This window comes from Pelodiscus sinensis, chromosome 5 (genome assembly GCF_049634645.1).
Source record: "Pelodiscus sinensis isolate JC-2024 chromosome 5, ASM4963464v1, whole genome shotgun sequence".
NCBI lineage: Eukaryota > Metazoa > Chordata > Testudines > Trionychidae > Pelodiscus > Pelodiscus sinensis.
The window spans coordinates 52,148,298-52,162,203 of NC_134715.1; the positions used below are offsets into that span (position 1 = coordinate 52,148,298).

At 45.1% G+C, this 13,906-nt stretch overlaps 1 protein-coding gene across 4 annotated transcripts in view; it reads right to left on the bottom strand.

Annotated features, from left to right (window-relative positions):
• The window catches only part of TTC29 (tetratricopeptide repeat domain 29), a 209,629-nt gene that overhangs the window by 160,805 nt on the left and 34,918 nt on the right, over positions 1-13,906 (bottom strand). The window lies entirely within an intron of this gene.

Here is a 13,906-nt window from a genome sequence, read left to right on the forward strand (position 1 = left end):
TTCCCGCCACCCACACTCTTTGCTATTTTGGCCCCAGTAACTAAGCATCCAAAATAAAGAAGTTTAAGTGATATGTTAACTCCTTGGCCAAATGACCCCAGGCACTGTGGATGTCTCCACGCTGATACATGTTAAAAGCACTTTGGAAGACAGGATCCAAATTCAAAATGATCTTGACAAATTTATCTGAATTAACAACAATAAAGACAAGTGCAAAACCACTATATTTAGGAAGAAAAAAATTAAATTCACAATTAAAAGTTGGGGAATAACTGGCTAGGTGGTAATTTTACTGAAAAGAATCAAGGGTGATAGGGGAGTGGCAAATTGCAAGTGAGTAAACAATATGATGCAGTGGTGAAAACAGAGAATATCATTCTGGGGTGATTAACAAGAGCATCCAGTTCTAGGTGTTATGCCTCAACAAAAATGTGGACAACTGGAAGATTGTGCCGATGAGAGCAACAAATATAATAAAGGGCTTAGAAAAGTCTCAGTCACCAGTAATCCCTATCATGGAGACTATGTTACATGGGGGAGAAGAAAGAAAAAAAAAAAGAGCAGTATGGCCATTTGTTAGACCCTGACTACATGGCAATATAACCTAGTGGCCAAAGTCAATGAATAGCCTTTTCGCTGAGGGCAGCATGACCTAATGCAGGGGTGGGCAATAATTTTTGCAGGGGGGCCACTTAATGAATTTTGGTAGGTAGTCACAGGCCAGCTTCGGGGCTGGGCCTGGAGTGGAAGAGGCAGCTCCCTCCAGAGTTGTCTGGGACCAGAGGCTCTGAAGTAAAGAGCTGGTAGTTCTCAAGCAACTGCATGCGGTTGCTGCAGTAATTTAAAGGGCTCACAGCTCCGGCCCCTGCTGGGGTACCGCTGTGACCGGCAGCCATGAGCCATTTAAATATGATCCTGCTGCCTGAACCACTGCCTGGAAATTCAGTGGCCTGGGCAGCAGATATAAATGGAATCCAGCCAGATGTAGACTGCGGACCAGATCAAAGTGTTAGGTGGGCCGGATCCAGCCCCTAGGCCACATCTTGCCCAGCCCTGACCTAATGGCTAGAGTCAATAAGTGCCCCTCTCATTCAGGGCATTGTTTTTCTAATGGTTAGAGTCCATAAATGACCCTTTCGCTAAGGGCAGTGTGTCCTAGTAGCTAGTGTCAATCCGTGGCCCTTTCCCTCAGGACAGTATGGCCTAATGACTAGAATCAAGAAGCAGCCCTCTTATTCAGGGCAGCATGGTCCAATGGCCAGAGTCAGGTGAGTCCATCCTAATGGCTAGAGTCAATGGAGTAACCTGTCTCTTTTGGATTGTGTGGCCTATTAGCCCATTGGGAAAGTAAGGGCCACTTAGGAGCCCTAATAATGATGGTGCTCACCACTGAATCAGTGGGGATGCTCCCAAAACACCTGTTCATTGAGCTGGGTCACCTGTTGACTGATTCTGTTTTATTAGATGTGCATAGGATTAAAGATATTCTGAACAGAGACCAGCAAGCTAACATTAATGGGGAAAATGAATTTCTTTCCCCAGGGCTATGGAATGTTAACTAATCAAGAGAGTCTTTTCATGGAATGTTGATATTTCCAATTCCAGAGCCTCTGTCTTATGTCCTAGCAACTCCTGGAACTGCCTTAAATAGTTGTGATACATGAGATGGAGGGCACAAATCTCTGGAAAAAGTTGAAGTAGCAACATTGTGATAACAGCCTTCCAATTTGCTCCTAACATTAGCAAAAGGTTCATTTCTCCACAAGCATAATAGCAACAGAGGTTACTTGGGACAAGTTTTAGGCTCTTACTCTATTTTTATACAGTCCTTACTTAGGCAACTGCACACAGGTAAAACTATTTAAAGCCAATGTAAGGACCACACCCCAAAAAATGCTTAGGAACTTCAGGCTCTTGCTGTGGAATTTTAACTGTATTTTAAACAAAACATCTATATTGCTAAATTTTAAGCTTAAATAGAACATTTTTAAAATTTTGAGCTCAATTGTAAATAGAGAGAGTGAAAGTTTTTAAAATCTCACAATAATCTACAGTTGTCAAAAGGGAGACAGAAAGATTTAACTAATTCACACAAAAAGATTACCTGATATAATTCAAATATTGTGTTAAGATCATTGGACAATGAGAGACCAAAAATAAGTGAAGCAAAACTGATATGTCAGGAACAGAGTTTAACTGTCAGAAAAAAAATAATAAGAGGGTGAGCTATTCCAGCCAGCCAGTGTTTGGGGTCCTTAACAAAATAGAATTTTGGGGGACAGTGGTAGGGTTGTTAAATGGTTAACTGGTAAGCAAGAGGCTTGTTGGTATGCTTACCAGTAAATCAGCCCTTGGCAGCCAGCCACACTGTGCTAGAACAACCTCAACCACAGAGGGGCTGGCAGTTAGGCGATGGGACCACACTGCTTCAATGGGACTAGGCAACGGGTCTGACAGCAGGCCCTGAGTTAAAACACTTAACCATTTTAACATCCTTAGAAAGTGGCCTAATAGAGAGAATTTCACTATCATGGCTGTTACTCAAGCCATCTCTTGGGACCCCATGCCTTTGTCATCCTGGTTCCGAGAGATATCTTCACCAGATTGGACTAGAGATGTAAAAGAGCAGTTGAATAGTCGACTACTCAAATTTCCCTCCCACTTGCTGCCTCTGTATCAGAGGCATCAAGTGGGGTGTGGGGAGCAGGAAACGATGCTGGGTGGGCGGGTTAAAAGCTGGTTCCCTCCAGCATCATTTCTGTGATGTGGGTGGGAAATGGAGGAGAGGCAGAGGCACAGCATGGGACCTGGCATGAGCTAGGACTGAAGCAGTCTCAGCTTGCACGGGGTCTAGACTGCTGCAACTCTGCTTTTTAAATGTAGTAAGAGCTGCCCAACTCTTACTACATTTAAAAGGCAGAGGTGCAGCAGTCTAGACCCCGTACAAGCAGGACTGAAGCAGTCCCGGCTTATGCCAAGTCCCGGACCTACTCCCATTACAGCTCTGCAGTTTAAATATAGTAGGATCCAGGCTGACTGCAAACCTGGCTCTTACTACATTTAAACTGCAGAGCTGCAGCAGCCCCTTATCAACTAATCACGTACTTGATACGAATTGTATCAAGTACACAATTAGTCATTTACTCGATAAATAACATCCTTAGATTGGACCACAGGGAGGGATCCAGATGACATTGCCACTTCTGTTGGCTTCAGCTGAATCCCAAACACCACCTGAGATGTGTGCATATACCCCTCCTCTCACTATGGGTACATCTATGCTGCAAGCTAACGCGGAATTAATATACGCAACTTCAGCTATGTTAATTGCGTAGCTGAAGTCAAAGTACCTTAACTCGGCTTCAGGTGCTGTTTATACAGCAGGAAATCAAAGGAAGAACACTCTTCCTTCGACTTCCCTTACTCCTCATGCAATGAGAGTTACAGAAGTCAAATAAGAAGGCAGTCATTTCAAAATAATTTTGAAATAACGGGCTTGCTGTCTAGACATGCACTCTGTTATTTCAAAATAATGTGAGTCATTTTGAAATAACGCTGCAGTGTAGACATGGCCCGAGTGTCCTTTTATTTATTTCTTCTTTCCTATCCCTCTTCTCTTTCCTTCTGTCCAGGGGAGCCAACAACCATGCCAGTCCCTGGAAGGCGCGGGGCCTTGGGCGGAAGGACCAGGGTCAGGAACATCCAGCCCACAGTGCCACCAGAGCACAGCATATCGCTCTTCTCCCCCCCGCCCCCAGCCTTTAGAGCTGCTGAGCATTCCGTGTGGCATTGTGGCATCAATTTAAGGGACCATGGCTCCAGCTGCCATTGCAGCCAGGAACATCTGGGCCCTTTAGAATCACTAGGCCCAAGGGCAACTGCCTCCTCCTCCACCACCACACCTCCCCAGTGGTGGGCCTGCTTCTGTCTAATAAGAGTTGAGCTTAGCCCATCAAGACTATATACTTTGCAACACTGCTGAGGGCCTATGACCAGGAAGCAGCAACTAAAAGCAATGCCCTAAATAGCTAATTCTGTTACAAGTTTTAAACAAGATCATTTTTCCTTATAGAACTTTCTCCAGCTAAAGGGAAAGGGTACTATGAATGTTGTTAAAATTACATTCTTACTTAATACTTTATATTTCAAATGCAGCCTGTAACTATTGTTTAATGCCTTTGCCATGATATTAAGCAGGTCTCTGCACACCACACCCTCCACTTAACACAGTTTAATAATGGTCAATGTCAGGGTAATTGACACTTTGAGCCCTTTTATTTCATATAAATACAACAGTAGCAAAACTGTTTTTGCTGATCAGAGAGGGTTTGTTACAAATCTACCTTCCCTTCCATTCCTCAAACAGGCGGAATAGAATACTGACAAATGAAAAAGGTAATGCTGCAAATACCATTACAAATAATACCAAAGTAAAAAACCCTGAAACATACTGCACAATACACAATATGCATAGACAAACCAGGTACTACCAAAAAGACAAAAAAGGGAAAAGGAAAAGGTGATATGAACTATCAATTGGGCAAAGAGCCTGAGAGAGAGAGAGAGAGCACCCTTAAATGCTCTTTCTTACAAAATTTCAAGACAGTAATATAACGTGAAATTATGCAAATAACTTCAGGTAGCTGCCCTACAAATCTCAAGAGATGGAACTGACCTGAGGCAGACTATTGTTACTGCCACAGCTTTGATTGAATGAACTTTAATGTGACCTCCAATGACTATCCTGCCAGTGAATAACAATGAGAAGTGCACAAAGACAACCACTTCTGTATTAACTGTCTTGGACAGAAGCTGATCAAATACGTCTGTGTCACAAGAAAGCACACCCAACAGATATGGGCTTCCAAAAGCCTTATTTGCTTCTAGAGTAAACGTCTTAGATTTTGAAATCTAGGAAATTACTGAGCTTATTCTGAGAATAACTTTTACAAACCTATTAAGAAAAAATATTAGAAATTAGGTAACTACTACATACGATCTCTCATTGTGTGGCTCGGTCATTATACCCCTCCATTTTTGTAAAATGTATTCCTGTCATCAGAAAATAAAATATATATTAAATGTTATATTGTTTATACTAGAGTATTATCATTTCTTATCTAAAAACACTTCTCAAATAGGTCATTATAGTACTGGTCAAGTACCTATATAACATATGAATGGAACTGCAAGTTTGAAAGAGTCAGATATGCAATTATGAAACCACTCTTTCAATAAAGATATATCTCTATTTTACGCTTTTTGCGCAAGAGCCAGTAAAGAAAACACTTGGATAAGGGTTCAAATGGTGGGTCCCATAAGGCCTACAAGAATTACACTAAGTTGTTAGGATGGGAGAGACTCCTGCATAGGGTTATAGACATTAACCATATCTTTTAGAAACTGTGAAAAAGTGGAATTAGTGAACACTGTATGTTTGAACAGGAGGGTAGCAAGTTGAAAGAGCTGTTAAATGTACTGTGACAGACTTGCTAGAAGCTTGATAATTCGAGCTGAAAGAAGAAAGCCAGAATCTTGGGGAAAGAGTTTTGCCATGGGTCTGAGATTTCAACCAATTGAAAGTTTTGAATAAAAGTTTTTCCTTTGGAAAAGACTGATTTGACAAAAAAGCAAAATATTTCACAGAAACATGTATATTTTAATTACTTTCTTGAAAGAAAATTTGAAGGAAGTATTTCAAAAGAGTGAACTTTTTGGAACAGAATGTTTACATTTTTCATTGCAAATGACTTTTTGTTTCAATATTTTTAATCTGAATTTTTAAAACATTAAAATAGGAACAAAACGTTTTAGTTAACCTGGAACTAATATTTTTCTGGAATAATGTTTTGTGGGAATTTTTAAAAATATTATTACATTTTGGAATGGAAACAATTTGAAATACTGGATTATCCTACTAAGCCCTAACTAAGACTTTGTTGTGAAGCCAAGAAAAAAAACCCTCATCTTCTCATGTGCTTCCAAGTAGTCAGGTCAAAAGAGAATGAGATCTAGGTAAAGAATTTGTCTTTGATTCTGGCAAACCGCGGTAAAAGATCAGCAGCTTGTGTGGACAAATGTAATAGAGCTGTGCACTAATAATGTCTGGTCCAGCAAAAAGTTATACCGTAAAGTTGTGAGTACAGTATGCACTTTTTTTCCCATTTTTTTAACGTCAAAGTCGGGGTGTGCATTATCCATAGGAGTTTTTTTTCCAAAGTTTTCATTTGGCGGTTCCGCAGCACTTAATTAATCGCTGGACACCAGAGGTTAAGTTGATTTTTATTAGCATCGACAAGCAACTATATACAGTTTCAAAAAGGTAAGTTAAACAATGAAATCAACACTGCAGCGCAAACAAGCAAATACTGTATGTTAATTGATCTTCTACTCAGCTTCGAAGCTCTCGAATTTGCATTTGTTAGAATCTTCCTCGAACAGATGAGGAATATTTTCCGGGGTATAGCCCTCGACATCTTCATCCGGGTCATACAAATCATTGTCATCTTCGCATACCGGTAATTCGCCCTCAGACAATTCATCATCACTCAGATCCATCCTCAGGGCATCATCCTCGCTGCCATCCATAGCATTAGAGATGCTGCATTTCAGAAACCCCTTCCGTATGATAGCAGGATCAAGTTCAACCTAGACTTTTCATGGCCTGTGGTAGCAATGGAGTCGGTCTTGGCACCTTTCACTTCAAGCATTCTGTTGTAGGGATTATCGAAATTTAATGGTGTCTGATCTGCATTAATGAAAGGTCGTAGCAGTGCTGCTTGTGTAGTTTTATGATAAACTTTTGGAACTGTAGTAGCTTGGTGTCTGAGTCCATGGGTAGCTTCTGTGTGATTGTTGTTCGGCGTCGGACTGATAGGCTATGGCGATTCATGAACCAATTGCCCCAGCCATGTGAAGCTTTAAACTTAGTTGTGTTAGCGCACTTTTTGGCAATGGTCAAAGCCTTCATTCTAACCTCCACAATGCTAACACCACCGCCTTGCTGTCTATGCTCAGCAACCCATTCAACCAGGTTGGCCTCAAACTCAGGATATGCAGCGCTTATACCTCGCTCAGCCATCTTCACCCGAGGCAGCGCTTGCAGGCGCTCTTTCTGACGTCTGCAAATCCGAATGTTAGACTATGCTAGGCAATCAAATTCACGGCTGGCAGCTCTGTTCCCATGAGCCTCAGCATAGCTAACAACTTTAAGTTTTTCAGCAGTCGTATAAGATCGCCGACAACTCATGGCATTCCAAAGAGAGCATGGAAACGCTGCGCACTGTATACTCGTGCGCTCACGCGTGATTACCTGGCAATACAAAAAGACAAGACAAAACAAAATACGGCAAGACAGAATACGGCAAAGTCAGGGTGCGCATTATAGATAAGAGCTCAGTTTATGCCAGAATTCTCATGTTTAAAAGATAGGTGCACATTATACATAAGTGCGCATTATAGTCGGGATTTTACGGTAAGTATCACGGAAGCCACATCTTCTTTGATTTTTCTTATGACTTTTGGTACCATGGGGATGGGAGAAAAGTCACAGAGAAGATCTTGATACCAAGGTGTGAGAAAAGCATCCTAGAGGGATCCTAGCCTGGTAACTATTCTGGAACTGAAAAGGGTGTATTTGTTCTCATCGGTGGCAAATGGGTCAGTCACAGGGGATTCTCATCTGAGAATGGAATATTTAAAAACCACTTATGTTTGGCATATACCTGCCGGCTGAGGTAATCCAGCAGATAGTTATTTGGTCCTGGTAGGTTAAAGTCCATGGAAGTGATCTCATTAAAGTGGTACAATTTTTGTTGCCTCCTGCCTGCTTATAGAATGTTACAGTGGTGGTGTTTGCCAGTATCTGCACTATGATTCTTTTCAGCAACAGCAGGAAGGCTCTGCAGACCAGTCAAATTGTCTGGCATTCTACCACAATGATATGAAACAAGGAGGTTTTCCAATACCACATGCCATTTTCCAATACCACATGCCATTGAGTTTTTCCAATACCATTGGATTTGTAGAGGCTTTATATTGGATCTCCAAACTTCTGTGGGGACATCCATAATCAGTTTCACCACAGGTGATGAAGTGCAAAATTATAAACTTTTGCAGCCTATCTGTAGGCTTGCCCATCTATCTAGGAAAGATATTTCTGTGAGGCGAGTATCTTGTACAATCATTTGGTTCTCTGGTAATCCTTGAGACTGTAATGAGGACAACTTTTACCATGTAGCTGTAGTCATGGAATGGGCAACTGTATCAGAAGCATCCAGGCCGGTTGAAGCAAAATTGCACTGTAAGTTGTCACTCTGAAATAATGGATCTCTGCTCTGTCCTTGCTTCCTGTGAGAACTTGTCAAAGGCTGATACTTTATCTTAAGTCAGGTGTAGGAGTTAATACTGTACGTGTGAAGTATAGGGGTGGTGAGGCCCGCACTCCCCCTGCTTCCCCTATATCTGATGAGCCAGAAGCAAGTCTCTAGGAACAAATGCCATTTAAGATAAACAGTGGTGCCATTGTAGCAAGAACAAGTTATAAATAAGAGTAGGGGAAAAGAACTAGAACACATAACAGTTTTGGTTAACCAGATGTACTAGTCATGCAAACAAGGTCAAAGGACAAGCAGTATGACTAAGCCATCCTGTAACAAGCAATGAGTAACCCCCAGAAACTTCCAAACTGGAAAGCAGGGTAGAGACACTGTATTTAAAGCTGCACCACAGCACAGCAATTTGAACCTCACCGATGGACTCTGGTACCGGTGCCTTGGAAGCCTAGATGACCTACCGCTCGTCCACAGCTGAAATGGGGTTCCCAGCTTGCAGAAGTGATGTAAGACACCGCTTTTCCTATCATGTTGTTCTTTTAGTTAAGGAGCACAGCTGAAACTGTTAGGAAATGAACCATGTTTGACAGACACTTGTGCAGCGTGTTTTTGTAGTTAGAGAACCCAGTGTCGGACCCGAGACTTAATCTTGCTGGCAATATTTTGGCGCAGCGAGCAGGCTTCTCTTGGTACAAACTCACTAAACATGTGGAAGAAGGGGAAACAGAAGGGTGAGGGAGAGAATAGGGTAGAGCACCAAATTCCAGGCTGGCCGTGCACATCAGCCTGGCGTTTGGTTGCTCAAATCTGGTATGATGTAAGCCTGTCGTGCAGTTTGAGGGGGAGCTAGATGAAGGGGTCAGTCCTGCTGGTATCCAAAAGGTGCTGGAGGCGTTGGAAGTAAATAAGACGGATAAAGGGTGCATCAGGCCGGATGGCGATTCCTAAGTGCACTCCGCAGTGTATGTGAAGAGAAGAAGGGGTTACAGCAGGAAGTGGCACAGCTTAAAGAGGAATTGGACAGGGTTAAAGCCTTGTCTGGAATACAGTGAGCCTCTTTAGAGCATGCCCAGAAGCAGATGGCAGAAATGGGTCAGAATTTGCAAGTTATGACGGTCCGCTACGCCAATCAGAAGTATAAGCATAACCAGGACTGCCAGACTTCGAAGGCGAAGGTCTGTGTGTTCCGGTCCAATGATTGGGACCCCACCACATGGGATGGGGACTTTTGGGATTCATCAAATGATGATGACCTACCTCAGTCGGATCCTCGGGATCCTCAGAAGGGGTCGGACTATATAACTCTGCCTCCTTACAATCCTTTAACCTCACTGTAGCCAGACAGGAACCCCCCTTGTAATATCCATTTTTGCTTGCCTGGAGCATACAGGGCGCACACAGCAAAAGGCCCAGGCTGTGTGACTGTGAATGGCTGTAAACAGAGATATGCCAATTGCTGACCAAGAGGCTGCCAAGGAGTGTCTTTGACTTAACCCATATTGATACGAACACACAGCCGTCCGCGGGGGGGAGGAATCTCTCGCCCAGTAAAAAAAAATGTCTAGTACTCACAATTTAGTTATCTCTCTTGCAAGTGTAAATTAATTTGAAACTTGCTTGTAAGAACTGGCGCCACAAAACGGACCAGTACAATTCGGCATCTTAAATAAGAAAGAGGATACAGGCCCCCAGGGGTATATAGATGGGTCCAGCAGCGCATTTTCTCTGAGTGTCAATCTACCATCTATCTGCTGGTTGGGTTTGGTGTTTGATCTCCTGAGGTTCCAGAGGGGACGCTCACCTCGTATTCGTCTTTCCTAGGAATTGAGAGACTGGCCCTGGCCTGACACGCTGGAGTCGAGAGGCACAGAAAGGGGTAAAAATTGTACCTGGAGGTGGTCCTTTGTTTAAGTATATATATACATAGTGTTAGAGCTCTTTAAAGATTAAGCTGTCACTTGGTACCATTATTTCTATTTTCTATCTTTACCTTTTTCCTGTAACCATTTTTAAGATCTATATATATATATATATATATTTGCTAGCGTTTAAGAAATAGAGCAATAGCCATTGTAACCATATGATTTATAAGCTTCTTTAATAAACCTGTAACTGTTTAAGCTTTAACCTGACTCCTTCAGTTGCTGTAATAGAACCAAGCACAATTTAAAAGAACTTCAGCCGGTCATAAAGGGACAGACATAGGGAGAGCTTGGGCGTTTGGATCTGTGTCACTCCCCGGTGACAAGATCCGTTGGGGCACCTTTTCAGCCTTTCCTAGGCTGCCCGCTGTGAAGGAACCCCTGTGTTCTAGCAGCTAAAATCTAAGGTGTAATAAGCTCTTCCTATATAACGGGGTGTCTGCTGGCCTGCTGGCCACCCTCTGCGACAGGACCCCGGTCCTAGCAGTAAAGACACGGACGTTAAACCTTTTCTCGGAAACATACACACACACACTGCCCTGACCGTCAGCTGACACTCACAAGTGTGTCCCCTAACCGAAAATGTGGCCACCACTGTCACCCAGCGCCCTCAGATTCACCAGAAGGTGAGAAAATATACCCAGACCGAGCAAACCGATTTAGCCGGTCAAATGAGACAGCAGCCGAGGGAAGAACTAGATACCTAGCTGGTTCATCTGTGGGATTCAGGAGCACGATATTACCATGAATGGAGTAGAGTTGCAAAAGATAGGAGCTCTGATATCAAACCCTCTTATTAACCAGTGCATTCGTACCCTACCACCAGGTGGGAACAACCCTAACCTAATGTAATGCATTGTATCCAGACCATACCACCTGGCCTGACAAGACTAGTCCATGGAAAACACCTCATGAGGCTGGAAAAAGGCTCTGGGAAGAAGCCATGAAGATTGGCATGTATGTGGCCAACTTTACTGGCCCAGACTCCTTTCCGTTTTTCCCAAGGGATGAACCATCCCATTATGGTCACAGCTCCACCACATTACAAGGGTCCCTCACTAGCCATCCTGAATCCTGCCCTCACCTCTCCTGTGAGAGGGGTGGTTTTGTTACTAATCACCCTCACTGAAATGGGGGATGACATGGGGCGATTGCGTCCTGTGACGGGGTGAAGGGACCCCACACAGCCGAGAGTGAAACCCGGGAGGATGGGGCGAGCAGCTGGCTGGCTCTCCCTGCGGCAGCGGGGAAAGCAGTGGCGGCCGACTCATGCTGGGGCAGTTATGGCACCTGCGCAGTAGGCACGGGCCTGGAGGACACTGGTGCATGCGCCCTGGGGGGGCAGGCCGCAGAGCACCGGGGTGAGGACGCTCAGGGCAGGCCCAGAGGACACCAGCACATGTGCGCAGGGGGGCAAACCACTGAGCACTGGGGAAAGGGCACTCGGGGCGGACCTGGAGGACATCAGCATATGCAGCCTGGGGGCAGGCCATAAAGGGGTTGGGATGCCCATAAGAGGGGAAAGTCCGGTGCAAGAGGGGAAGGCGACGGGCATGGAGACAGGTGAGGGACCACCAGACAGGAGGAGCAAGACCCGAGCGAGGACCTGAGGAGGGGGTGAGGAAGTGGCCCAGGGCGGGCAGAAGGAGCACTGACTGCGGGCTGGCGAGTTTTGGCAGTTAGCCCTGTCAGCTAGGTGGGGAAGGTGACTGTCCCCCACCTTAGGGCCTTGGGCTGGGATCTGGAGAGAGGGTGGACCCAGGTCTCCCTCACACCCTTTCTGGATGTTGTGTGCTGTGGGGATCAAAAGTAACCCTGCCCTGGGATCATGGCTTAAACTGGGGGCAAGGACAGTGGAGAGAAGGGGACTCCTTTCGTGGACTCCTTCACACCTCATCACCCAACTGAGCAAGGAAGATGCCCCCCACCACCAGGCAGTAAGGGAAGGTGGGGCTGTAGAGCTATGTTCCTGGCTCTACTCACCACCAGGGTCTCCAAAACCAAAATTGACAGAAAGCCTACCTATTACCTGTGGGTCCGCCAACTAGGGTTGAATAAAAGAGGACCTCCCAAACTGGCTTCTACTCCCCCAGAGGATGGGAGCACTCCCGCTGGATCCTGGCCACCACCACCTGTGCCAGTTCCTCCTCCCTCGTCTCCACAGCAGTAGCAGGCTCCCCAAGCCCAGGGGTACCAGGCACAGGGACTCAGCCGGGCTCCCCCACATCCGGGTCATCAAAGGAGAAACACAGGGAGACCTGAGGCCATATGTTCCCTTGACCATGTATCATGCAGGACAGACGCCACATAAAGTGACTGCTCTGGTAGATACTGAGGCAGAAGTGACTGTGATACACGAGACTTCTAACCTATGGAGGGGACAGCCCGTTGTAATCAAAGGTTTAGGAAGCCCTGACCTCCCTGCAGTTAAATCTACCCTGAGATTAGGAATTGGAGACCTTGCCCCCTCAGTCTGTCCTGTTGTAATTGCAAATACTAGGAGTGAGTACATCCTAGGAATGGATGTGTTACAGAGTCTGCAACTCTCCCTGCTGGGAGGATGCTTTGCATTCAGGGTTCGGGCACTGACCATGGGAAATGCCAAATGGGAACCATTGGGCATACTCTCACCCCCTAGTCCGGTGCATACCAAGCAATACCGCGTACCTGGGGGAACAGCAGTGATTACTGCCACCATTAAGGATCTGGAACGAGCGGGCGTGATTCGCCCTGCTGTGTCACCTTTCAATAGTCCCATTTGGCCCATTAAGAAAACAGATGGCGACTGATTACCGGAATCTGAACCGAGTGGTGCCCCCACTCATGGACGCTATGCCGGACGTAGTCACCCTGTTGGAACAAGCTGTCCAGTTTGGGGGAAGCTGGAAAGTGGTAATAGACCTCACCAACACTTTCTTCTCCATTCCTTTAGCCCCCGAATAGCAAGATCAGTTTGCTTTTATCTGGGATGGCCGACAATATACATTCACCCGGCTACCGCAGGAGAATTTGCATTCTCCCCCTCTGTGTCATGAGCTAATTGCCCAGGATTTAGATCAAATCCCTCCCTCACTGGCGTACAGTGCTTGCAGTACACTAATGATGTTTTAATCCAGAGCCATACTAGAGAGGAGGTAGCAGAAGCTATAGACGCTATCCTGAACCATTTTAAAGAACATGGATGGGCTGTCAATCCAGACAAGATCCAGAGTCCCAGCAAAAGTGTTAAATTCCTGGGTATTATCTGGGCAGGAAACCAGCGTGTGATCCCAGAAACTGCAAAGAATAAGATTTTAAGCACAGCCCACCCCTCCTTGAAGAAGGAAACACAGCACTTTACAGGCTTACTGGGGTATTGGCAGGGCTTCATCCCGCACCTACAAGCTATTTTAAGACCCCTGTACCAGGTCAGCAGGAAGAAGGCTACCTTTAAATGGGACAATGAGCAGGAGGAGCCTTTTCAGCAAGCAAAGACAGCAAGAGCAACTACCCTTGCCCTGCAACCATGGGAACCAGGTCCTGTAGAATTGCAAGTCTTGGCCCAGGGAAATCAAGCTGCCTGGAGCCTGTGGCAGATGCAGCAAGGGCATCGAGTGCCCTTAGGTTTTTGGAGTAAGACTCTGATGGGGGCCAATGCTAACTATACTCCCT